We start from the raw sequence: 26,384 nt of genomic DNA, 5'->3' as shown, positions 1-26,384 counted from the left end.
AACAGAATATCCAGATCTTTTGACTATCTTCTGATAAATTTTGGCATGTATTTTACTGTTGGTCTAATGATTCAAATATTGCCTTTTGTTTACTACAATACAAGCCGCATTTTCAAGTGTTCCTTAGAATCAGATCATCATCATGTGGCACAAAATATTGTCTCTGCCAGCAACACTTGGTTCTTCAATTAAGCCGAGTAAGGCGAAAACAAGGAAGGCAAAAGGACAATTTTAAACTGTATATAGGTCTTGGAGAAAAAAAAAAAAAGACTACGATTGGAGAATCCGGGTATCGATCCCGGTACCTCCCGCATGCTAAGCGGGCGCTCTACCACTTGAGCTAATTCCCCGAGAGATAACATTCTCGGTTGTGGACCACACTATTACCCGAAGAGTAGTTTTCAACAATACTTTCCGACCGCGTGCTTCTCACCTCCAGCACTTTTTGTGTCCGGCCATAAGAGACTCGCTGGTAAAAAATTCATACCGTGGTAACGGCAACGTTTTCGACGCAAAACATGCAAACAACAGACCTGTTTGCCTTATTTCAGCTTTCGGAAACGGACTTTTGGTATTATGCAGCACTGCCGTGGACGTGGTTGCAACTTAAGAGTGGGAGTTAAGGTGACGTCCTTTTGTATTATTTTCGGCCAAAAAACTGAAAAAAATCGTTTTTCTTAATCTAAGTCTGGTTGATTTGATTCCGATTTATATTGTGCATGTTCGTTTCAAGAACATTGTAAGAGAAGTAAGTCACTAGATCTGATCGTCGCTTAATTGCTTAGTTAATTTAACGTCTATATTTGTTTGAAAGAAAAACTGACATTGCAATGCCATTATTTTTTTTTTTATCATGGAGAAGGTGTACATTGTAGACCGTAAATCTAGAAAGTTAATCCCTTTCTCTCGTACTGGTAAATTAGATGATAATGTTAAAATCTCTTAGTTTAATGTGACGCATCCGTTATCAGCCAACTCTTCCTTTTTGGTCAATGTTCAATACTTATAAGTTTCATCGATGTCTACGTGGCGCAATGGGTTAGCGCGTTCGGCTGTTAACCGAAAGGTTGGTGGTTCAAGCCCACCCGGGGACGACACTTTTTTGACCTTGCGAAATTTTTTTTTTTTCAGTGCTTGAGTTCTATTACTGAGATCTGCAATTTAGCTGTTGCTCCTACTACTATAACAACGGTATATGGAAAATAACGTTTTTTTAAGTCACAAAAGTTTTTTTTAGTACTAATAAAGGGCGCCGCTCACAGAGTAATGTAGTATAAACTCGCCGGTTTTTGTGCAGATGCAAGCAAAATGACAAAGCCTTTGATGCTATATATAAAAAAGGGCTGTCCAATTGCATAAATTGGAAAATTCACTGCGATGATCACTTCTCACTTTCATCTATATCCGCAGTTCATATATGAATTATTTCATATACTTTACATCTTAAAAGTTAAGTTGGACTGGATGTGTTTACCCCTTAAAGGCCGTGCTGCATGCCTCCCTGTCCTGTATTATGTCTGAATGACGCTGACCCTGGACACTTTTAAACATTTGCACCTTGCATTATACTTAAACACTTGCACCTGCACATTTGAACATCTGCAGTGATGGGTTATGCCCTCTGCAGATCATATAATTAGAATAAGAATGACCGAAAAGGTCATGGGCTTTTGTTTTGCTTGTCGAAAAGTAAAGTTGAGTTTAAATGATTTATAGCGTTCTACATCGGCTTCACTGAGGCAAAACAAGTATAAAGAAATTATGTTCAACTTGGAGAAACTGCCTTGTTTTGTATGTGTCTGGTCCGTTAGCTCAGTCGGTAGAGCGTGGTGCTGATAACGCCAAGGTCGTGAGTTCGACCCTCACACGGACCATTATTTTTTTCCCTTACTTGCTACAGTTCAAATGTTTTTGTTGAATGGAGCTTGCTTCAACTCGTACAGGTTTCGTACCTCCACGAAGAACAAAGGCGAACGTCAATAATTTGTTACGAGATTATATGGTAGCACTTTCGTCTGGATATTGTTCCCTTAAACAACAAGTGCTGAAACAAAGTTTCCTACATCGAATTTTACGGGGACGTGGGTTCAAGAAGAAAAGCAATGAGAGATAACTGATCTATCGAGTTTAACTATTAGAGATAAGATATCAATACAGGCGAGACAGTTTGTCTCCTATTGAGGCCCTCATTGTAGTCCGTTGAATTGTTTTACTATTCACTGACCACGGACAGATGCATTTTCACTGATGGAGGTCTGTAACAGTGTCCAACGTTCAACTGAAAAAATTGCCCACCAGACCTACCAATTCCCTTTCCTAAGTCAGAGCCGGGCCCATGTTGCAACCACATGAGCGTTCTGTCAGTTTTGGCGGCGGTCATTGAAGTTCGCCCTCCCTATATAATTTGAAAACGTTTCATATGATTCGTTTTCGCTAAGCGCGTTGGGGGAATTAGCTCAAATGGAAGAGCGCCCGCTTTGCATGCGGGAGGTACCGGGATCGATACCCGGATTCTCCAATTGATGGTTTTATGTATTTTACTGAGCAATATTTTTTGAAGACGACCGTAAAGGCCAAGTACTACATGCAAATATTTTTGTTGTTGTCGCGCAACAAATTTTGTATGGTAAATTCCACAATAAATTTTCATGTCACAAAAGTGGAAACAGCCTCTTCTTTTTGCAACATGAAAATTTGTTGCACGAGTTGGAGTGTATAATCGCATCTTTGGACGCAAGATTTTGTGCTCAGCAATTTGCAAGAAAATGTTGCTCGTATTAGTTGGCCTTAAACAATAAAGAATGATGTGTTCAAACACATATGTCGGTGGGTTTACCGAAGAACAGTGTCTTGGGGTTTCGGTAACGTTTTTTCTGTCTTTTACGCTCCTGTTGTTGTTGGTGCACAGTTATATTGGTAGCGACGATCGAGAAAACCCGGTTTCAAAGGTGCCAACCGTGCACATGACTTCAAATTTGCTGCATGTTAACAAGAAGACGACCGTTCTTTGAAAATGGATGATGTATTGAAGTTTGGTTTGTAAGGGTTACCATGTTCTCATCGCACAATCTTGGTGGCCTGGAATTGAAGCATCAGGCTCCTTTTGGGAGTGTGGTTGAAAATATCAGGCGTGTGAATTTAAACACAAGCAGTTGTACTTCAGAAATTCAAAATTCTACTAACAAGAACTTCGAGGATAAAGAATTGATAGAATAGTCCGAAAACAAAATTGCCTCCTTTAAAATTCAAAACGGTCGGTCAGGCTTTGTGATCGGGTTTCCTTCTTTCAGAAACATTTTCGTGTAATATTGCCTTAATTATAGATCAAGAAACACAAAGAGGACAAACAAATCACTAATAACCATATATTCTTTCCTTTCGAGTTCTCGTCTCGTCAGAGTTGTTCTATCTATCCAGCTGTCATGCTCTCATGCAGTTATCAACAATAACGGTGAAGACTGGCAACCAGACAAGTATTGTAAGTTACACCCAGGCCTTTGTCGTTGCGCGCGTATATTAAGTTGAACACGGAGATGTCCTCGAGGAAATACCTTCCCTGAAAAGTAAGGTTTGACGAGTGGTGTCTGGTGTGGAGAGTAACGGACCTGAAAGGATTCTGAGATCATTTTAGAGAGCATTCCAGATACATGAACAGTAAGAAATAAACCTTTAGAAAATTGAAATCACCCTTAGTATGTGAAATACTTAATGTAGTAGTAGGTGTTATAACAGCAACTCATCCCAGGTGCGACCAGCTGATAGGGCGTTTCACTATCGCCAAGAAACAATTTTACATTGTCATCTCTGCATGTTAAAAACCAAGATGAAAGTGTTCAATACGTAAGCGGTGAAACGTTACGTCATATATTTCATTAAGCGTGGAAAATGAAGCTGAAAATTCCAAAAATCAGGACATTTTTGAATTTCCCTCGAAAACGACACAACGAAAAAGATAAGACGAGATACCAGGCACCGATGGGATTTGAACCCATGACCTCCTGCTTACTAGACAGGCGCTCTAACCAACTGAGCTACGGCGCCGTGTGTGAAGGTATAAGGTGCTGAAAGATGTTATGAAATGATAAACGGTTGGTTAACCGTGTCAAACGTTGAACAGAATATCCAGATCTTTTGACTATCTTCTGATAAATTTTAGCATGTATTTTACTGTTGGTCTAATGATTCAAATATTGCCTTTTGTTTACTACAATACAAGCCGCATTTTCAAGTGTTCCTTAGAATCAGATCATCATCATGTGGCACAAAATATTGTCTCTGCCAGCAACACTTGGTTCTTCAATTAAGCCGAGTAAGGCGAAAACAAGGAAGGCAAAAGGACAATTTTAAACTGTATATAGGTCTTGGAGAAAAAAAAAAAGACTACGATTGGAGAATCCGGGTATCGATCTCGGTACCTCCCGCATGCTAAGCGGGCGCTCTACCACTTGAGCTAATTCCCCTAGAGATAACATTCTCGGTTGTGGACCACACTATTGCCCGAAGAGTAGTTTTTAACAATACTTTCCAAACGCGTGCTTCTCACCTTCATCACCTTCATCACGTTAGTTATGCTCTAACCCCAGTTATCGATAAACCAAGCACGGTCCATAGCAGCTCTGCCACACTAATCGATAATATCCTTGCCAGTCAAGTTGATGATCTCGATTCCGTCTTAAGTGGTAATGTTGTGTCAGTCATCAGTGATCATTTTTCCCAGTTCTGCCTCTTGCCTGCTTATAAACTGCAATTTTCACTTACAGCCATCTGTCGTGAATATCGCGATTTTTCTTCCTTTTCTGACGATTCTTTCCTAAATGACCTGGATCAAATTGATTGGGACAGTATAGGCCACTCGAATCGCGATATAAACAAATCATTCTCCACTTTTTTCCACAAAACTCTCAGGGTGTTAAATAAACACGCTCCTACGAAAATTACCTCAAGGCGTAAAGCCAAACAGCAACTGAAACCTTGGATCACAAAAGGCATCAGGAGATCTATAAGTCTAAAAAACCAATTCTATCACTCGGGAGAAAACCAAAAATATAAACTCTATCGCAATAAAATTTCAACTTTAACTAGATTAAGCAAAAAGCTTTATTTTCATAACTTTTTCTCGCGAAACTTACACAACACTAGGAAAACATGGAAAGGGATAAATGATTTAATTGGCTGCAGGAAGAAACCGAAACAGACAATTACCTCAATAAGAGCACCGAACAACAAGAGAGTGATTTCTGACGCACAGGATATATCGAATGTGCTTAACAAACACTTTGCTACCGTGGGCCATAAACTGGCCTCGGGGACGCCACATTCAACACTTAATTTTCGTACATACCTCCAAGGGCTGTCGCCTGCAAATTCAAACTCTTTCTTCTTCGATCCAATTATACCTGCAGAAGTTAGTAATGAGATCGTTTCCTTATCATACAATAAAGCTCACGGATTATACTCATTCCCAGTTCGAATATTGAAATGCGCTAGCCACATATTATCAAGCCCATTGGCAAGGATTATGAATTTATCGGTTGAAACAGGAACTTTTCCCAATAAACTAAAATATGCAAAAGTAATCCCCGTTTATAAAACCGGCGACAAACTTGAATGTGGAAATTATCGCCCTATTTCACTTCTATCTAATATTAATAAAGTGTTCGAGAAACTAATGTTCAACAGAATTAAAAAATTTATTGCAAACCACAATATATTATCCACATCACAATACGGCTTTCGCGAATATCATTCCACCGAACATGCACTATTAGATATAATTAACAAAATTCAAACAAACATGGATAATAAACTTTTTTCATGTGGCATATTTATTGATCTGCAAAAGGCTTTCGATACTGTTGATCATGGAATATTACTGCATAAACTCAACCACTACGGTGTACGAGGCATTGTCAATGATTGGTTTCAATCATATCTATCATGTAGGTCTCAATCAACTCAAATCGGTTCTGTGGTGTCGGAGAAAGAAAATGTATTATGTGGCGTTCCTCAGGGGTCAATTTTAGGACCGTTACTATTCCTTCTATATGTTAACGACATTCAAGCTTCATCTAGTAAACTAGATTTCTTTTTATTCGCTGATGACACGAATCTGCTATTTGCTGACAAATGCTTAAAGACCCTGGAGCTTATAATAAACAAAGAATTGGAAAATGTTTGTGATTGGTTACTAGCTAACAAGTTGACTTTAAATACTAAAAAATCTAATTACGTATTATTTCACCCTCGCCAAAGAGCGACAGCAAATCGCCTTCACATAAAAGTATTCGAACACAATGTGTTCGAACACCTTGGCAATATCACATTAATTATATTTCGCTTAAGATAAGTAAAACAATTGGTATTATATCACGGTTGAGATACGTTCTACCCACTTCTATTCTTCTTCATATTTACCGTTCTCTAATCCATCCTTACGTTTCTTACGGTCTTTCAGTATGGGGCCAAACTTCAAAATCAAATCTGGAGAAAATCTTAATCCTCCAAAAAAGAGCCTTACGTCTAATTTATTTCCGCAATAACAGAGAGCATGCCATCCCGTTATTCGTATGTTCTAATATCCTTCCAGTTGACATGCTTTATTTCAAATCTATAGCCAGTCTTATGCATGATATCAATAACCAAAGTGCTCCCCTGAACCTAATAAATCTTTTTGATCGAGTAGATTCTGTGCACTCGTATAGAACCAGGTCTGCATCCACGGGCAAATTTCATATAAAATGCTCAAAGCTGACACAACTGAGCCACTCATTTTCGAGATTAGGTTGTAAAATCTGGAATGAATTACCGGAATCTTTCCGTGCAAAAACTAAAGCCTCCTTTAAGAAATGCCTTCAGACCAGATTACTAAAACTTCTTGATCAAGAGGATATTTATGTTGACGTCAACACTCTGATTAAAAACTTCAAATATCAGTGGTATGATTAGCTAATATGAAACTTTCTTAATTTTAATTTAGACAGTCATTATTTTTTACTTAACTTATTACACATTAATTATTGGTATATCTTTAAATTATATTCTGTAAATATATACTAATCAACTGCACTACCCGCCTAGATTAGCCTATGCTATTTGCGGGCTAGTGCATTCTTGCCTTACCTTCGTGAAAAATGTGCTTTAATAAATTGAAATTGAAATTGAAATTGTGTCCGGCCACAAGAGACTCGCTGGTAAAAAATTCATACCGTGGTAACGGCAACGTTTTCGACGCAAAACATGGAAACAACGGACCTGTTTGCCTTATTTCAGCTTTCGGAAACGGACTTTTGGTATTATGCAGCACTGCCGTGGACGTGGTTGCAACTTAACAGTGGGAGTTAAGGTGACGTCCTTTATTATTTTCGGCAAAAAAAAAAAAAAAACTGAAAAAAAATCGTTTTTCTTAATCTAAGTCTGGTTGATTTGATTCCGATTTATATTGTGCATGTTCGTTTCAAGAACATTGTAAGAGAAGTAAGTCACTAGGTCTGATCGTCGATTAATTGCTTAGTTAATTTAACGTCTATATTTGTTTGAAAGAAATAATGACATTCTTATGCCAGTATTTTTTTTTATCACGGAGAAGGTATACATTGTAGACCGTACATCTAGAAAGTTAATCCCTTTCTCTCGTACTGGTAAATTAGATGATAATGTTAAAGTCTCTTAGTTTAACGTGACGCATCCGTTATCAGCCAACTCTTCCTTTTGGGTCAATCTTTAATACTTACAAGATTCTATCGATGTCTCCGTGGCGCAACCGGTTAGTGCGTTCGGCTGTTAACCGAAAGGTTGGTGGTTCAAGCCCACCCGGGGACGACACTTTTTGGACCTTTCCAAATTTTATCTTTTTCAGTGCTTGAGTTCTATCACTGAGATCTGCAATTTAGCTGTTGCTCCTACTACTATAACAGCGAGATAAGAAAATAAATGTCTTTTTTAGTCACAAAAGTTTTCTTTAGTTTAGTTTAGTTCTTTAGTTAAGTTTAGTTTGTGAAATTTAGCTTTAGATCGGTAGGAGGTATTGTTCTACCAATTGGAGATGGGCTGATTCAGCTAGTGTTCGCGCAGTTTTTCTTGCTGTAGTTTTTCTTTCAGTTACCTTAGTTCTGATTTCTGTATGAATTGTCTCGATTCTCAAGTAAATCTATTTGTAAGTGGTGCATTGGTTGCTAATTCCCGGTATGTCATTCGCGTTTTATTTAATTTCATTTTCCCTCGCACCTTGTAGCCCTTTTCGGTTGGGTATAGGTTCGTTTTACCCTTTTCTTGGTCGGGGTGAGTAACTCCTGTTGGTTTACTGTACCTCTCAGTGACCACCAGACGTTCTGTTTCAGACGTGTTGAAGTTGCTCCCTCCTGATCGGGAACTCCGGGATTTGCCTTCTTGTAGTCGCTGGTTTAGCTCTGGTTTGGTGCTCTTCCATTTTTCGTGTTGCGTGATCCCTGTTTAATTTAACTCTATTTTTTCTTCACTTCGTTAAAATGTGGGACATAAGAGAAAGATAATCCCGCTTGATGAAAATGGGAATGTTTCACGTTCAGACCCGTGGATGGAGTTTCGAAATCGTGCACTTGAAATTGAACTGCGACGGTCGTTCAAGTGGGTGAATATTTCCGGGGTCCCCGATCTGGAGGGGCTAGCAGCACTGTCCGATTGGAAAGATGTAATTTCGTCGGGTGTATCTCCAGTTCTTTAGAATTTACGATTAAGAGACCCCGATAATTTTTTGGTTGGCGGCCTGCATCAGAATGTTGGTGCGTGGGAAAATATTCTAAAAGGCCATCCCCTGGAAGAATGGATTGGAGACTGGATACGGAATAAAGTTAACATCTTGGACTTCTCTATTATAGGATTTTGAATAAGAAATATTTTTATTTTGGTTATGTTAAGTAAGGATTGGGAAACAGTAGTGTTTGTATGCGGGCCGAGTTTGTAGTTAATGGCAAGGATTGGAATAAACATTTGTTGGCCCATACCGTTGGTGTGTTACTTTGGGTTAAAGTATGGAGGTAGGCTAGGGGAAGGCCAGAGCGATTCCCCATACCTTATCTACACCTTATGAATAATAATACCTAGGGAGGAAATATTACACTATGCAAACTTAGTTTGCATTGGTAATTAACTCCCTTGGGATTATTTGAATATGCTATATAATAGATTGCATTGTGTCACACTCTGTCACTCAACTTGAGGCCGCGAGCTCAAGTAATGTTTAGCTGCCCACCCTTCCCTCCCTTCGAGTCAGTTGGGACGAACCTTGCCTTACCACATGTACCTTCGTCTGGTCTGGGCTAGTCCCAGGCCAGAGCGATATCTACACCTTACGAATAATAATACCTAGGAAGGAAATATTACACCATCTCCTGATAAATTTTGGCACGTATTTTACTGTTGCTCTAATGATTCAAATATTGGCTTTTGTTTATTACAATAAAAACCGTATTTTGAAGTGTTCCTTAGAATCAGATCATCATCATGTGGCACAAAATATTGTCTCCTCCAGCAACACTTGGTTCTTCAATTAAGCCGAGTAAGGCGAAAACAAGGAACGCAAAAGGACAATTTCTAACTGATATAGGTCTTTTAAGACCTATATAAAGACCTTGAAAGGAAAAAAAAGACTACGATTGGAGAATCCGGGTATCGATCCCGGTACCTCCCGCATGCTAAGCGGGCGCTCTACCACTTGGGCTAATTCCCCGAGAGATAACATTCTCGGTTGTCGACCACCCTATTGCCCGAAGAATAGTTCGAGTGTTCTGTCAGTTTTGGCGGCGGTTATTGAAGTCTGCCCTCCCTATATAATTTGAAAACGTTTCATATGATTCGTTTTTGCTAAGCGCGTTGGGGAATTAGCTCTAATGGAAGAGCGCCCGCTTTGCATGCGGGAGGTACCGGGATCGATACCCGGATTCTCCAATTGATGGTTTTATGTATTTTACTGAGCAATATTTTTTGAAGACGACCGTAAAGGCCAAGTACTACATGCAAATATTTTTGTTGTTGTCGCGCGACAAATTTTGTATGGTAAATTCCACAATAAATTTTCATGTCACAAAAGTGAAAACAGCCTCTTCTTTCTGCAACATGAAAATTTTTTGCGCGAGTTGGAGTGTATAATCGCATCTTTGGACGGAAGATTTGTTGCTCAGGAAGTTGCAAGAAAATGTTGCTCGTATTACTTGGCTTTAAACAATAAAGAATGATGTGTTCAAACACATATTTCGGTGGGTTTACCGGAGAACAGTGTCTTGGGGTTTCGGTAACGCTTTTTCTGTCTTTTACGCTCCTGTTGTTGTTGGTTCACCGTTATATTGGTAACGACGATCGAGAAAACCCGGTTTCAAAGGTGCCAACCGTGCACATGACTTCAAATTTGCTGCATGTTAACAAAAAGACGACAGTTCTTTGCAAATGGATGATGTATTGAAGTTTGGTTTGGAAGGGTTACCATGTTCTCATCGCACAATCTTGGTGGCCTGGAATTGAAGCATCAGGCTCCTTTCGGGAGTGTGGTTGAAAATATCAGACGTGTGAATTTAAACACAGTTGTACTTAAGAAATTCGAAATTCTACTAACAAGAACTTCGAGGATAAAGAATTGATAGAATAGTCCGAAAACAAAGACTGCATGAAAAACTGGATTATCTCTTTTTTTGATCCGTATCAAAGAGGAGGTCAAATATAATAACATTTTTGACAACACATTTGATGCGCGTCAAACATGTGACGTTTTTGCATGTACCTTTGACTCGAATCAAAAGTGAGTTCAAATGTATTAACAACTTTGACCCTATACTTGACACGCGTCAAATTGAAATCAAACAACTTTGACTCCGCCTATGACGCGCATCAAAGGTGGATCAAATATATGATATCTTTGATTCGAAACAAATTTGACTCCACCGTGTATCAAATGCGGCATTTGTCACCTGTGATTCGAATCCAAGGTAATCAAAGGCGGCCTTTGACAGTCTTTGACCACACATTTGATGTGCGGAAAGGCGTTTTTTCGTGCAGTGAAAATTGCCTCCTTTAAAATTCAAAACGGTCGGTCAGGCTTTGCGATCGGGTTTCCTTCTTTCAGAAACATTTTCGCGTAATATTGCCTTTATTATAGATAAAGAAACAGAAAGAGGACAAACAAATCACTAATAACCATATATTCTTTCCTCTCGAATTCTCGTCTCGTCAGAGTTGTTCAATCTATCCAGCTGTCATGCTCTCATGCAGTTATCAACAATAACGGTGAAGACTGGCAACCAGACAAGTACCGTAGGTTACACCCAGGCCTTTGTCGTTGCGCGCGTATATTAAGTTGAACACGGAGATGTCCTCGAGGTAATACCTTCCCTGAAAAGTAAGGCTTGACGAGTGGTGTCTGGTGTGGAGAGTAACGGACCTGAAAGGATTCTGAGATCATTTTAGAGAGCATTCCAGATACATGAACTGTAAGAAATAAACCTTTAGAAAATTGAAATCACCCTTAGTATGTGAAATACTTAATGTAATAGTAGGTGTTATAACAGCAACTCATGCCAGCTACGACCAACTGATAGGGCGTTTCACTATTGCCAAGAAACAATTTATATTGTCATCTCTGCATGTTAAAAACCAAGATGAAAGTGTTCAATACGTAAGCGGTGAAACGTTACGTCATATATTTCATTAAGCGTGGAAAATTAAGCTAAAAATTCTAAAAATCAGGACATTTTTGAATTTTTGAAATGATAACTGGTGGTTAAGCGTGTCAAACGTTGAAGAGAATATCCACATCTTTTGACTATCTTCTAATAAATATTGGTACGTATTTTATTGTTGGTGTAATGATTCAAATATTGGTTCTTGTTTATTACAATGAAAACCGCATTTTCAAGTGTTCCTTAGAATCAGATCATCATCATGTGGCACAAAATATTGTCTCAGCCATCAACACTTGGTTCTTCAATTAAGCCGAATAAGGTGAAAACAAGGAAGGCAAAAGGACAATTTCAAACTGTATATAGGTCTTGGAGAAAAAAAAAAGACTACGATTTGAGAATCCGGGTATCGACCCCGGTACCTCCTACATGCTAAGCGGGCGCTCTACCACTTGAGCTAATTCCCCGAGATATAACATTCTCGGTTGTCTACCACATTTTTTACAATAACTGTCCAAATTCCCGCGCGCTGATTGGCTCGTAGCTATTGTCTATAAGGGTACAGACAATAAAAATGACGTCAGATGTAACGCGCGCTTTCTCAACGAAAAAAAAAAAGCCAATTCCGCTCGCTCTTTTTCCATGCTATTGTAAAAAACAAATCGACGGCAGTTTTCTATGGTCTATACTCTTATAGGCCATTAAATGACGCCATAAAATGTCCAAAACTTGGCAGTGAAACCACTCGCCTGCGGCTCGTGGTTCCACTTGAGTTTTGAACATTTTTTGACGTCATTTTATGGTCTATAAGAGTATAGACCATAGAAAACTGCCGTCGATTTGTTAAATTGCCCGAAGGCTAGTTTTGAAGAACATTTTCCAAACGCGTGCTTCTCACCTCCAGCACTTTTTGTGTCCGGCCACATGAGACTCGCTGGTAAAAAAAATTCATACCGTGGTAGCGGCGACGTTTCCTACGCAAAACATGGAAACAACAGACCTGTTTGCCTTATTTCAGCTTTCGGAAACGGACTTTTGGTATTATGCAGCACTGCCATGGACGTGGTTGCAACTTAACAGTGGGAGTTAAGGTGACGTCCTTTATAATTTTCGGCAAAAAAAAAAAACTGAAAAAAAAATCGTTTTTCTTAATCTAAGTCTGGTTGATTTGATTCCGATTTATATTGTGCATGTTCGTTACAAGAACATTGTAAGGGAAGTAATTATAAGTCAGTAGGTCTTATCGTCGCTTAATTGCTTAGTTAATTTAACGTCCATATTTGTTTAAAAGAAAAACTGACATTCCAATGCCAGTAATTTTATCTTTATTACGGAGAAGGTATACATTGTAATCCCTTTCTGTCGTACTGGTAAATTAGATGATAATGCTAAAATCTCTTAGTTTAGCTTGACGCATCCGTTATCAGCCAACTCTTCCTTTTGGGTCAATCTTTAATACTTACAAGATTCCATTGATGTCTTTGTGGCGCAATCGGTTAGCGTGTTCGGCTGTTAACCGAAAGGTTGGTGGTTTACGCCCACCCGAGAACGAAACTTTCGACCTCGCCGGAAAAAGTCTTTTTTCAGTGTTTTAATTTTACCAGATGCTCGTACTACTATATCAACGAGATATGGAAAGTGATTTTTTTAGTCACAAAAGTTTTAGCTGGTTCTAATAGTATGCGCCTGTCACAGAATAATGCAGTAACTCGCTGCTTTATGTGGAGATGGGAACAAGATACGAGTTTGACTTGACACATAATCAATTCATATCATTTACTTCTTTCATTGAGGTGGGTAGTGACTTCCCAGCGAGAAACAACTTCTACCCAATAGAGATTTTTCCAAACCAGGGCTTTTAGGGTTACTCGTGAACGCACGAGTGGCATTTTATTTGCTTCAGGAGAGGTGACCTGCTGTTCTGTATATTGTCGATGTTTTTACTAAGATAAGGTCCAAAATAAGTCCTGTAGCCATTACGTAGGCAAGGATTAGATATGTCTCTCCATTTATTGCTAAATTTAAGCCTTGGCCGTTACCGGCTAACGACTTCCGCCTGATCATTTTTATTTCGTGTATGACACAAATGCTAGAATTAAAGAGACAAGGTCAGTAATGTTATGGATAGTGCAGAGTTGTCTTAAACATCAAAACTTTAAGTTGGAATGGATGTGTGTAGGACTTTTACGTCTAAGAGTAATCTTTTCAATGACTTGACGTCGTGAAAATAGAAAAGGGAACTAGTTGAGCAATAATGATTTTCTTTATACGTGGTATTCTCTGGTGAAATATGTCGTAACAAGAACTGTACCTGTGATCAACCTGAATGTTTTTTAGACCGTTGATGAATTTCTTTATTGTTCGTAAGATGTGCTTTTTTTTTTTACACAAAGGCCTTATAATTAGCTTTACAGCTTGGTGAGCAGAATTGGTTAGCGTCTATTAATGCAAATTTGATCATAGTTGCAGATTTAATTTGTTGTCTAGTATAAAGTGACGTCAATATAATTATATTATATTAAATATATTTCCACCACTGCACTGCAAAAACGAAGTTCTGGGCAACCATTTAGGTAACCAAAATAGAGCAAATTATTTTTGAGATCATAATTCTACAACAAATACTAAGATCAATATATCAAGATTGCGTTAAACACAAAACGCTTAAAGGTCAAGATTTTGTGTGCTCAATGGCTTGACTTCATTTAATTAGAATTGGTTCGTCATTAAAATTATACCTGGTATCAATAATTTGGTGGCCACAAGTGCTTGACGTTATTGAAGACAAAGAAAATCATAGTTGCGTAATAACGGTATTATGTGGTATATAGCCGACGTCAGTATGGTTATACCGGGTATTAACCAGTTAGCGAGCATAAATTATATTTCTACCGCTGATAAATTTCATTTTTTCTTATTACCGAAATGCTTGCAATATGTTGATACTCTAAGGAGAAATTCAATACCAATCATACTTAGAAATCAAAGTTCTTAAACGCCTATAAATAAAACATTCTATCCATTCATTTTAGTTTTCATCGAGCAATTAGAGGAGTCCGCGAGGTTGAGCCTTCGTCCAAAATTTTTCACTAAATTCCAAGCCATGAGTGTGTCTATTGATATCGAAAAGTTCCCAAATATGTCCTGTGTTCTGAAGGAAATCGAAGGACAGCGGAATCTGAGAGTATTCAACGCAATAGCACCTGAGATTCACAAGAAAATCACAAGAACAAGTTCAGTGTCATGGATGAACAATCCATCGCCAAGCAAATGCTACAAACTAGGACGCCAAGCTAGTGATCCGTCCGGCCACAAGCGTCCCCGCATCTCAAGTGCACCAAGTCCCACGGCTAATAACCCACTGCAATTCGATCGACGACTCACTCCTGCAGCACAGAAGCTGAGCAAGGAAGAGATGGCTCTGCTTGAGAAGGATATTCTGCAACCACTTGATGTTTTTTCCATTCTACGTCAAGTAAGAGTTCAAACGCTGAGTAAAGGGGAACTTTTCCAGTGAACTTGTCCTGCCCCTCTTGCATATTTGTTGGTAACGTATTGTATCTGTGAACTTAACAACCGGATAACATCTATGAAATATTAAAAAAAAAAAGTATTCAACGATTAACTTCAAAGTACCTCGTTCGCTGCTTTTTAAATCTTTCTTGTTATCATGAATTTTGTTTCATTAGCTGTATGGTTTTATAAGGCAACCTTTTTTAAGTTTGGCAATTACCCTGATAAATCCTTTGGTTATACAATAATCAGTGGCAACTAAAATTAGTTTTACGAACCAGTGTTAACCAGATACTGTGCTGCATTTTGGATTTTTTGTATCAAAACTTTTATGAATTACGCCATGGAAGTATTACAGGCTAGTGACTCAAAATTGAGATACTCTGTGGTCTGAACTCTCGTAACCGACCATCTAGGCTTGAGATTTTGGATGGTCACTTGCGGGAGGTTGAGCTTTCTGACTATGCACATCATGCCACTTACAAAACCTTAGAATAGAGTACGCCAACTGACACTGGATTTGAAAATATAGCATTTCACCTTTTTTAAAAATAATAAAGAACGAATGAATAACGTTGTTACTCTTAGGTGGATTATATTTCGCGAAGAATGCAACTTCTTTGTTGTAAATTAGCTCAAAATGTAATGATTATACGGTGTAAATGCAGTTTGGGTATGATGATAATCAAGTCCTGTAAGAGTGTAAGCAGGATGACTATAACAACCAATGTATGATTGTAATGTGTGGTTATGTAACAGTTATCGGTTAACGTCGAAGAAAATAAAGTTGAGTATTATTATTTGAAACTAAGTCCCTCGCTGGGTCATGGGTTTTAGTCTGGACGGAATAATTTACCAATTTTGGGCATTTAAACCACTTCCAGTTTTATTTTTGTGTGCTTTTCGCCGTAGTTTATTTACAATGAATTGTAGCAATTAAGAGCACTTTGACTCGCATAACGCGGTTGTCATACTCGCAAAAGCACCAAAAGTGCGAAGTCGCTGCGGCCAACGAACTGATAAAAACCGCAAGGTATTTTTATATTTCTGTGCTTCCTAACATCTGTTTAGCAAGGTGCGGTTAGAATTTAGAATGGTTTGATCTGGACTTGTGAAATAAATGCCGGCAAAGCCAGGGTACTTTCGCATGTTTTCAGAAAACGTTCTAACGTTCTAAATTTATGTTCGTGAACTTACAAATCAAAACATATCAAAATAAACATGCCTTTCATGCCTTCGAAGAACGATTCAACTCAGGAATTAAAGAGAATTTTTACGGCGTTTCCTGTAAAAAAAAATAGATTTTAACGTCTTTCCGAAAACTAAAGTCATTTCATTTGCTTATGGCCCAATGTGATTTACTGGGCAAAGTTTGAGGGAAACGCGAAACGCGGTAGAACGGTCTTAGAGAAACGGCCACTTGACGTTCTCCTTCCGAAAGTTTGGGAACACAAGGTCACTTAGGTGTTAAAGTCCTTAAAGTTTTCCTGTGGTATAGTCCCCGTGAGGTGTAGAGATTTTCATAAAAATCCTGGATGGCTTTTAAGATTTTCAGTTTTCTTCGTCAAATAATTCATTCATCTCCAGATCGAAGTTCTTTGATTGTCCTTATTGGTGTAGTTTTTCTTTTCCAGGTTGAACAATATGGTGGACTTGTCTCCTTTTTCTACCCAAGGACATTTGAACGAAATATTGCTACCTTTCCTTTACGGTCATATATCGAGTCCCTTTTCTAAGTCTGGTGCGGGTTCATGGTGCCCGAGTATTTTGTTTTTATTGCGGTCATTTATGCCTCCCCCCACACCCGTGGTTATTCTTTAAGGCAAAGCTCAAAATTTTTCACACGATTCGACGTCAATCAGTGCGTGGGGGAATTAACTCAAATGATAGAACGCCCGCCTTGCATGCTGAGGTACCGAAGATCAATACCCAGGCTCTCCATTTGTTGTTTTGTTGTTTGTTAAGGAAATTTACAAAAAATGAAGAATCGAGTACATACATACACATAATCGGTTTACCATAAAACGTAACCTTTTTGAAGGCACCAACTGTGCTGTATTGAAAACAATCGAGCAGTATGTCCTCGTGAATTGATAATGTATTAAGGATTTTGGCAGTAAGAAAAAGCGTATACTATGACAGCATTTAAACGGACAATCAATAGATTTTAATAAAGGCATAGGATAGGGGAACAAAGCGTTATTTCTCCAAATCGTCCAACCAAACTTTATGCCATTATTTGTTGGACCAACCTAGTTAAGAAAAACTGTAAAAACCGCATCTTTTTTTTCTATGTCGCTTGAATTAACACAAACAGGGTTATTGAATCCTTCCTTTCCGTATTCCCATCACTCAGTATTGGCTATCTTGAGTGTAAGCGTCTGATGACGCGTCAGTACTTTTTTTGGTAGGGCTGTAACTTTCCGATGCGTGAATTTGAACAAAGTTTTAACTAAACGAATTGGAATTCTACTTACAGTCGAACCAGGTCAAGCGTACCCCCCTAGACTCTATTAATGGATCGATTATTCGAAAATTGAACCCATTAGTCGTTTCAAAGAATGCATTCATTTATTCATTGTTAACGCGGATCAATGATCAAATTAAAATTCGCAGATCATAGATCCGTGCCAACAGTAAAAGCAATAGCCTGTAAAATTCAAACTACAGTACATTTGAAACAACTCGTTCGTTCAAACTGTTCCTGCATGTTGTTGACACATTCATATAATTCGTTATGCAAATTTGGTCATGGCAAGAGCACAAAGTCAAGCGCTTGCAAATGAGTCGGGCTGAAAAATTCCAAATTATTTATCTTTCATGTATAGCATTACCTACCTTGTAGCATGAAAAAGTTTGGTATATATTATTATTTCACCAGACTGTCCATTATACGTCTACGAATAGCGCAACACATGTGCTGCCATTGTCGAAGGTCAAATGAAATGAACATCTTTCACTGTGAGTTCGCATACTTTTCGCTCAATTAATTTGCATATACCTCAAAAAGAGAACCGTTTGTTATAATAAAACGCTTCCAGTCCTTTTTCATTTTTGTTTTTGAATAACTAACGGGAAAAACGCAAGTGTACAAACGTAAAATGTTCATTTAGTGATCATTAGTGAGTTAAAATTTACGCGACAGGACCCACTGTGCCCGGTTTAAAATGGCGAATTTTCTTTCTGACAGTACGCGTTGACTGCTGTAAATCACGATAAATCTGTTTTTTGGAAAATCCACTGTTATATAAATCAAGAATTGCCGCTCTGAATATATTGAGAGGGGTTTTTCCCGCGGGCTTTCTGGTTTTCTGGTTTCATGCATTATTTGCACCCTAGTTCGAATAATCCAATCAGAAATCTAATTTTGATTTCAATACTTGAAACGACTAACGGGTTCAATTTTCAAATAATAGAATCATTAATAGAATCTAGGGGGGTACGCTTGACCTGGTTCGACTGTAAGAGTATTGCGCAAGTCAGCAAATAGAATTGTCCCCTTTAAAATGGAATATGGGGGTTTCCTTCTTTCGGTAATTTCTCTCTGCGACATTACCCCAATTACAGATAGAGAAACACAGAGAATACCGATTACTAATAAGAGTAAATGTCCCTAAGCATTAAATATAATCGTCAAATCGCGGACACAGCTCAAAATTCGATTTTTCTCATACTTTTTCTGTAGATAGGCCTTTGATCCAAACTAAACAAAACTGGGTTAGTTTGTTTTAAAACTCGTTTCTTTAAGAGTAATTAAATAAAAACGTTTGGGTTGGTTTTGAGACTAACTTGGATCGAAATTTCATAATGTTCATGGCGTTCTTGTCTCCGTTAAAAATACACTGTAAATCTTCCGTTGCTGGAACTTTATAGATTGGTCTCTAGAAAATTCAGCAGTGATAAGAAAAAGCAGTTAGTTCTCTTCCTAAACAACGGTCATGGGTTTTTACTTGAAGCCACCTTCGATACTCTTTTTAAATAGTTTTGCAGACGGACGCCATTTTGAAAAGTAAGGGGCAGCACTTAAAGCCGGAATCCGGAATCCGGAATCCGGAACAGAAAACCGGAATCCGGATCCAGAGGAATCCTCAAGATTCAGCAATTAGATTGTACAAAAATTGTCTGAAAATAATGTCCAATTTGTCTGCGTGTATTTTTTTCGACGTGGAAGCTCTGCACGATTTTTTTTCGACAGAACTTCTATTAATATTAAGGGCATGCAAAGCTCCGCGCAGTTTAATTACAGTACCGCTCAAGGTGACAGTCTCTTTAAAGTCTCCATTTTCTCGAAATTCGAGTATCGGGATTATCGAGAAAGAAATGAGTTACTAAAGGTATCGCACCTCATGACTCGATGAACGTTTTTTCACTTGTCAAGGAAACTCTGCTTCTTCGTGTTGGTCGATGCCATTCTTTACAGTTGAACGCAAAAGCAAACTTGAAAAGCGTGAGAAGTTGGAAGGCAATATAGTACGTATATTCAGTGTTGTTTTCTCGGTCAAAGAGTTCGCAAAGCATACAACAATTTTCACAGCAACAACCCTCCCATTCCCACCCCAGACCTGAGAGAAATTCTAACACTCATTGGGAAAAAATGGGAATTTTAGTGGATTCCACGGGGTGGCTCTTCAATCCACTGTTTTCAGGTCGAATTGGAATTTGGAAATGTTGGTTTTTGTGGAGGGAGGAAAACCGGAGTACCTGGAGAAAAACCCTCGAAGCAGGGACGAGAACCAACAACAAACTCAACCCGCATATGACACCGAGACCGGGAATCGAAGCCGGTCCACATTGGTGGGAGGCGAGTGCTCTCACCACTGCGCCATCCCTGCTCCCATTGCTCTCATTCTCAAAGAAAATTCTTTCCAATTCAATGAAAGAAACTACCTCCGAATCCATGGTACTGCCATGGGCACAAAAATGGCCGTTACTTTTGCAAACATTTTTATGACCGACATTGAAACACAAATTGTTTGTCAAAGCATCGTAAAACCTTCAGTTTGGAAACGTTACATTGACGATATCTTTTCTCTGTGGGACACTTGTAAAAATGATATAGCACAGTACATCTGGCAAGCAAACTCATATCATCCAACAATCAAATTTACGGCTGAAATCCCAAATGCCGAGGCTTCATTTCTGGAAAGGCAATCGATTCCATCATCATTCCATACTGGATATTAAAATACATTTCAAGCGGACTAAAACCTTTTTTCAATACACACATTTTCCCTCTAGCAACCCACCAGGAGTCAAAAAAGGAGTTGCATGTAAAGGGTAAAGCCCTGAGACTACGACGAACAAACTCATCAAAAACAACATTTGAGGAAAATATAAACAAAAAAGTAAATCACGACTCCTTGTTGGAGGCTACCCAAATAATCTGATTGAAACATTTTGTCAAATGTCAAATTTACAGAGTCATCGGCATTGAAGCAAAAAGACAACACCCCCAAACAAATATTGCCTTTCGTAACAATATCAACCATCGTGCCCAACCTCAAACATGTTTTAATGGGAAAATGGCACCTTTCCTACGAGAAATCTTCAAAGAGGCACGACTAATAGGAAAATCTCTAAATGACGTGCTTGTCAGAGCAAAAATATAAAAAATGTTTCCATTGTTAGAACTCATGCAGGCCTGTCACCCCTTGCTATTTCCTACTCAAAAGAAAGATTTTTGAAGGTTTGCTATAGTAAAATTGTGTTATATTTCTTCTACATTTGAAATATGGTTTTCCATAAATCAGCAGGAGATCAGATGTAATCTGTTGCATTGTCACTTCTAAAAACATTAATGCATGTACAATGTGTTAAAATGATAGTTGAGCAGGTTATGTTTCTGATATGTACTGTAAAACTACTTGACGTCGTGTTTTGTTATCGTACTTTGGTTCAGTTTACTTGCAGGAATTTGTTTTGGATGGTGAACTGCTTGCAGGAATTTCTTTTTTGGCAATTTTCCTTTGCAGGAGTATTTTTTTGGGAATTGTCACCCCCCCCCCCCCCTCCCGTGATTTCTAATGGTCCGCCCCTAAGGAAAAGAATTTTGATAGTCTATATCTTGCTTTCGAAACTATATTAAGATTTCTGGAAATCACAAACATCATCCTACAGTTAAGTTACGTTCAAAATGTTAGCAGCTTATTTTAATAAAACAATGGAAGTTAAAACAATTCAAGTGTGCTTGGTTTTCATTTCAAAATGGCGGATATTGAAAATGCGCTCAGTTTACAAATGTTTTTTTCTTTAAGTACGAAAGATCCCAAGAATGAATTGAAGCGGTAGAAACTAAAAACTATCATAAGTTGTACCCCCAGGAGGTTTCTCGGTGAGATTCTTTGCGTACCGCAGGTTTTTATGGCTAGTTTGTTGGAAGTCCTAACGAAGCCTTTAAGAGAAGCCGTTGGTTACTTAAAAAAATCGAAAAATATTTGTAAGAAGAATTGGCTAGCTATGTTAAATGTCAGAGAACTAAAAAAGCATTTAATGAATAAGATTTGCGTGCAAGCAATTCAAAAGTTACGATTGCTTGATTTAGTAGCGTAATGAATGTTGACATTATTTGAGCTTTTGTTGACAAAAACGCTGTCGATCATTTAAAATTCGTTTCTCGTAAACGAGTTGTTATTTGGTTAAATGGATGTCCTTTTCATAAGTGTGGTACTAGGGCCTATCAATGTACAAAGTATGAGCGAATTCGAATTTTGAGCTGTGTCCAGGATTTCTTTGGTTTTTACAGACATTTACTCATAACGCATTTTATTGCCTCCTGCCTCTCCCCAGTCCCGCTCTTGGTTTATTTTCTCCCTTGAACTCTTTTGCTCTTTTAAAACTATCATGAGTAACAGTGGCAACGAGACAACAATTCGAACTCAAGCCCAGGTCTGCGTGCGTACATAAGTTACATTACGTTGAACACCTTAAGGTTGTTTGTGGACACGGTACCTGAACAGTCGGGCGTGGCCGAACGTTTGAAAACTGATGTGGAGTGAGAAGAGTGACAAATGGAAAGAATTTTAAGTTGGTGACACGTATTTCAGATGAACAGTAAGAAATAAAATCCTAATTTATATTACAGTAGCAAGTGTTCAATTCATCGCGGGTTCTGCATGGTGTAATGTTTAGTCGTTAACCATAAAACACTAGAAAATTCCAAATATAAGGAAAATACCAATTCCCCCACAACAAAAACAGAAGAGTAAATCCAAGGTACCGATGAACCCATGATCTCCTGTTTACTAGACAGGTGCTCTAACCAACTGAGCTACGATGCCGTGTGAAAAAGGTGGTGAAAATGTTATGAAATTATAATTGGGAATTAACCGTGTCTTACGCTTAACTGAATTTCTATTTTTATCAGGATGTTCTAGTAAATGTATTTGCAGCTCAGTAGCAATGGTTTGTTTACTGGGAATAAAATACTTATTTTGCAGCGTTCCTCAAAATCTTCAGCTTTACCTTCAGACTTTCTCGACTTTCCTATGCCATTTAGGGTGTCATCTTTGGCATCATATCGATCATTTATTTATACATTCCAGGAAGATAAAGAAGATTTCCGCCACCAGCAGGTAACAAGACTGATGTCTATTTTTAACCAAAAAATGCAACACTATACAGTAGTGGCCTGTTGGGCTAGTGGCATGATTCTCGCTTTGGGTGCGAGAGGTCCCGGGTTCGACTCCCGGACAGGCCCTGTGAAAACAAATTGTGGAACTACTCAATGAAAGTCGATTTTCTTTTTCTTTGCTTTGGAGCCTGACGTCACTTATTATAATATCAGAGATTTTGTGATTGTCAAAGACTCAACATTATTCTTAATATAATAATAATAATAATAATAATAATAATAATAATAATAACGATAATAATAATAATAATAATAATAATAATAAAAATAATTTAACTATAAAAAATTGCGATAATGTTGAAAACTTTAAAAAATATAAAACCATCTTGGTTCAAAAGTTTAAAAAGCGACGACGTTTCGACGTTTGCTCGACTTCATTATCAAGTCAGTGATGAGCGAAGTGAAAACGAATGTAAATGTAAAAGAATTCCTTAGAGACAAATAAAAGCGAAAATATGCGATCATAATGAAGTATTCGCACGCAGAGTCATGTAAAGAGTTTGAAACGAATAGAGTCACTGTCTTTCTGAGTATTTAACTCAGGGTTCAATTCCTTAATGAACAACATCTCAAAGATCAGGCAGTCGAACTTTGATCTACATTTCTTTAGAAAAGAGAATTGCTTGTCGGCTAAATCAGCCTTCGATAGACCGTGTTGCTCAAGGTGCCTCCCGATTGCAGAATATTTGTGTTCATTAATGCGCCGGTGTTAAATGACGAGTGGTGTACCCAACATAATCTGCGTCGCACAGATCACATTCAAATTTGTAGACCACGCAGAGATTGAACTTTATTTTGTGGTAATTTTGGTGTTTGTTGGTTTGTTGTACCCGTGTAAACAATATTTAACATCAATATATTTTTTAAAACGTTTTAAGCTTTGAAAATAGTTTAAAGCTTTTTTTATACAAACTTTGGCCGAGGAGTTAATTTATTCTATTATCCTTGTTATTTAGAGTAAAGTTGTAGATTTCAATGGCGCTTAATTGTAATTTTGTCAAACTTTGATCGGCGTTCGTGCAAACGTTCTGCTAGACCTTAAAGATTTAAAACCGTACACCTAAAAGTCAATGACTGAACTGTCTTTTGTCAAAGTATCAGAGGATTTGAGTCGCTACCGGTCAGCTTTTTTTCTCGCTGAATTTGGATGATTTTAGACTTTTGGGTGATCGAGAAGTGTGCCTACTTCATCCGAGCTCAATTCGCTCACAAACGAGCAGAGATGAAAATAATTGCTATGTTTTGACTGAGGAAGAATCAATGTAATAAATTATACCAAAGAAAGATCCACAGCTATGTAAATGTCTGTGAAGCGAGAAGCTGAAAAGTGTAAAATTTCGAGTTCTCTCGTGGTGAAATCCGAGCTTCCCATAGGGTGACCGTTTTTCGTGGCTTTCTGCCGTTATATGGAATATTTCAAAAAACTAACCTTATGTCCTTCACTTACTTACCAAGGCCTTGAAACTGACAAAGTATGAGCGAAATCGATTTTTAAACCGTGGCCACGATTTCTTTGATTGCTGACAATTACTCTTCATACAGTGGTAACGGCAATGTTTTCAACGCAAAACATGGAAACAACAGACCTGTCTGCCTTATTTCAGCTTTCGGAAACGGACTTTTCGTATTATGCAGCACTGCCGTGGACGTGGTTGAAACTTAACAGTGGGAGTTAAAGTGACGTCCTTTTGCATTAGTTTTGGCCAAAAAAACTGAAAACAATCGTTTCCTTAATCTAGGTCTGGTTGATTTGATTCCGATTTATATTGTGCATGTTCGTTACAAGAACATTGCAAGGGAAGTAATTATAAGTAACTAGGTCTGATCGTCGCTTAGTTGCTTAGTTAATTTAACAACTATATTTGCATGAAAACTGACATTCCAATGCCAATAACTTTTTTCTTTATCACGGAGAAGGTATACATTGTAGACCGTACATCTAGAAAGTTAATCCCTTTCTGCAATTTCTTTGCTTTCTGTCGTACTGGTAAATTAGATGATAATGTTAAAATCAGCCAACTCTTCCTTTTGGGTCAATCTTTAATGCTCATAAGATTCCATCGATGTCTCCGTGGCGCAATCGGTTAGCGCGTTCAACTGTTAACCGAAAGGTTGGTGGTTCAAGCCCACCCGAGGCCGACACTTTTGACCTTTTGACCTTGCCGAAAAAGGTTTTTTTAGTGTCTTAATTTTACCAGATGCTCCTACTACTTTATCAACGAGATATGGAAAATTATTGTTTTAGTCACAAAAGTTTTAGCTGGTAGTAACTCGCTGCTTTTTGTGGAGATGGGAACAAGATACGAGTTTGACTTGACACACAATCAATTCATATCATTTACTTTTTTTATTGAGGTGGGTAGTGACTTCCCAGCAAGAAACGACTCCCACCCAATAGAGAGTTTTCCAAACCAGGGCTTTTAGGGTGGCATTTTATTTGCTTTTGGAAAGCTGACCTGCTGTTCTGTATATTGTCGATGTTTTTACTAAGATAAGGTCCAAAATAAGTCCTGTAGCCATTACGTAGGCAAGGATTAGATATGTCTCTCCATTTATTGCTAAAATTTAAGCCTTGGCCGTAACCGGCTAACGACTTCCGCCTGATCATTTTTATTTCGTGTATGACACAAATGCTAGAATTAAAAAGACAAGGTCAGTAATGTTATGGATACTGCAGAGTCGTCCTAAACGGCAAAAGTTAAGTTGGAATGGATGTGTTTAGGGCTTAAAGGCGTTCAAGTCTAAGAGTAATCTGTTCAATGACTTGACGTCATTAAAATAGAAAAAGGAACCAGTTGGGCAATAATGATTATTTATACGGGGTATTATCTGGTGAAATATGACGTGACTAGAACCACACCTCAATGTTTCTTAGACCGTTGATGAATTTCTTTACTGTTCGTAAGACAACCATTTAGGTAACCAAAATAGAGCAAATACAGCAAACAAAACAAATACTAAGATCAATTCATTAAGATTGCGTTAAACGCAAAACGCTTAAAGGTCAAGGTTTTGTGTGTTCAATGGCTTGACTTTATTTAATCAGAATTTGTGCGTCATCAAAATTATACCTGGTATGTGTGACGTTATTGAAGACAAAGAAAAATTATAGTCGCGTAATAACTTTCACACCCGGTATTATGTGGTATACAGCCGACGTCAGTATAGTTATACCGGGTATTAACCAGTTAGCGAGCATAAATTATATTTCTACCGCTGATAAATTTCATTTTTTCTTATTACCGAAATGCTTGCAATATGTTGATTCTCTGAGGAGAAATTCAATACCAATCATACTGAGAAATCAAAGTTCTTAAACGGCTATAAATAAAACATTCTATCCATTCATTTTAGTTTTCATCGAGCAATTAGAGGAGTCCGCGAGGTTGAGCCTTCATCCAAAATTTGAAACGAAATTCCAAGCGATGAGTGTGTCTATTGATATCGAAAAGTTCCCAAATATGTCCTGTGTTCTGAAGGAAATCGAAGGACAGCGAAATCTGAGAGTATTCAATGCAATAGCACCTGAGATTCACAAGAAAGTCACAAGAACAAGTTCAGTGTCATGGATGAACAATCCATCGCCAAGCAAATGCTAC

General features: G+C 38.1%; 7 non-coding genes across 7 annotated transcripts; 5 read left to right on the top strand and 2 right to left on the bottom strand.

The window, feature by feature from the left end:
* Positions 1-277: 277 nt before the first annotated feature.
* Trnaa-agc (transfer RNA alanine (anticodon AGC)) lies at positions 278-350 on the bottom strand. The gene has a single exon. It is a non-coding gene; the product is annotated as a tRNA-Ala (tRNA).
* Positions 351-1,020: 670 nt separating this feature from the next.
* Positions 1,021-1,094, top strand: Trnan-guu (transfer RNA asparagine (anticodon GUU)). The gene has a single exon. It is a non-coding gene; the product is annotated as a tRNA-Asn (tRNA).
* A 707-nt stretch (positions 1,095-1,801) lies between these two features.
* Positions 1,802-1,874, top strand: Trnai-gau (transfer RNA isoleucine (anticodon GAU)). The gene has a single exon. It is a non-coding gene; the product is annotated as a tRNA-Ile (tRNA).
* Positions 1,875-2,445: 571 nt separating this feature from the next.
* On the top strand, positions 2,446-2,518 carry Trnaa-ugc (transfer RNA alanine (anticodon UGC)). Its single transcript has one exon. It is a non-coding gene; the product is annotated as a tRNA-Ala (tRNA).
* A 1,449-nt stretch (positions 2,519-3,967) lies between these two features.
* Positions 3,968-4,041, bottom strand: Trnat-agu (transfer RNA threonine (anticodon AGU)). The gene has a single exon. It is a non-coding gene; the product is annotated as a tRNA-Thr (tRNA).
* A 3,703-nt stretch (positions 4,042-7,744) lies between these two features.
* Trnan-guu (transfer RNA asparagine (anticodon GUU)) lies at positions 7,745-7,818 on the top strand. The gene has a single exon. It is a non-coding gene; the product is annotated as a tRNA-Asn (tRNA).
* Positions 7,819-22,779: 14,961 nt separating this feature from the next.
* Positions 22,780-22,851, top strand: Trnap-ugg (transfer RNA proline (anticodon UGG)). Its single transcript has one exon. It is a non-coding gene; the product is annotated as a tRNA-Pro (tRNA).
* The last annotated feature ends 3,533 nt before the right edge of the window (positions 22,852-26,384 follow it).

This window comes from Pavona decussata, unplaced genomic scaffold, assembly GCF_977016875.1.
Source record: "Pavona decussata unplaced genomic scaffold, jaPavDecu1.1 SCAFFOLD_375, whole genome shotgun sequence".
Taxonomy (NCBI): Eukaryota; Metazoa; Cnidaria; class Anthozoa; order Scleractinia; family Agariciidae; genus Pavona; species Pavona decussata.
The sequence above is the reverse complement of the archived record's forward strand: the minus strand, read 5'-3'. Positions and strand labels throughout refer to the sequence as shown.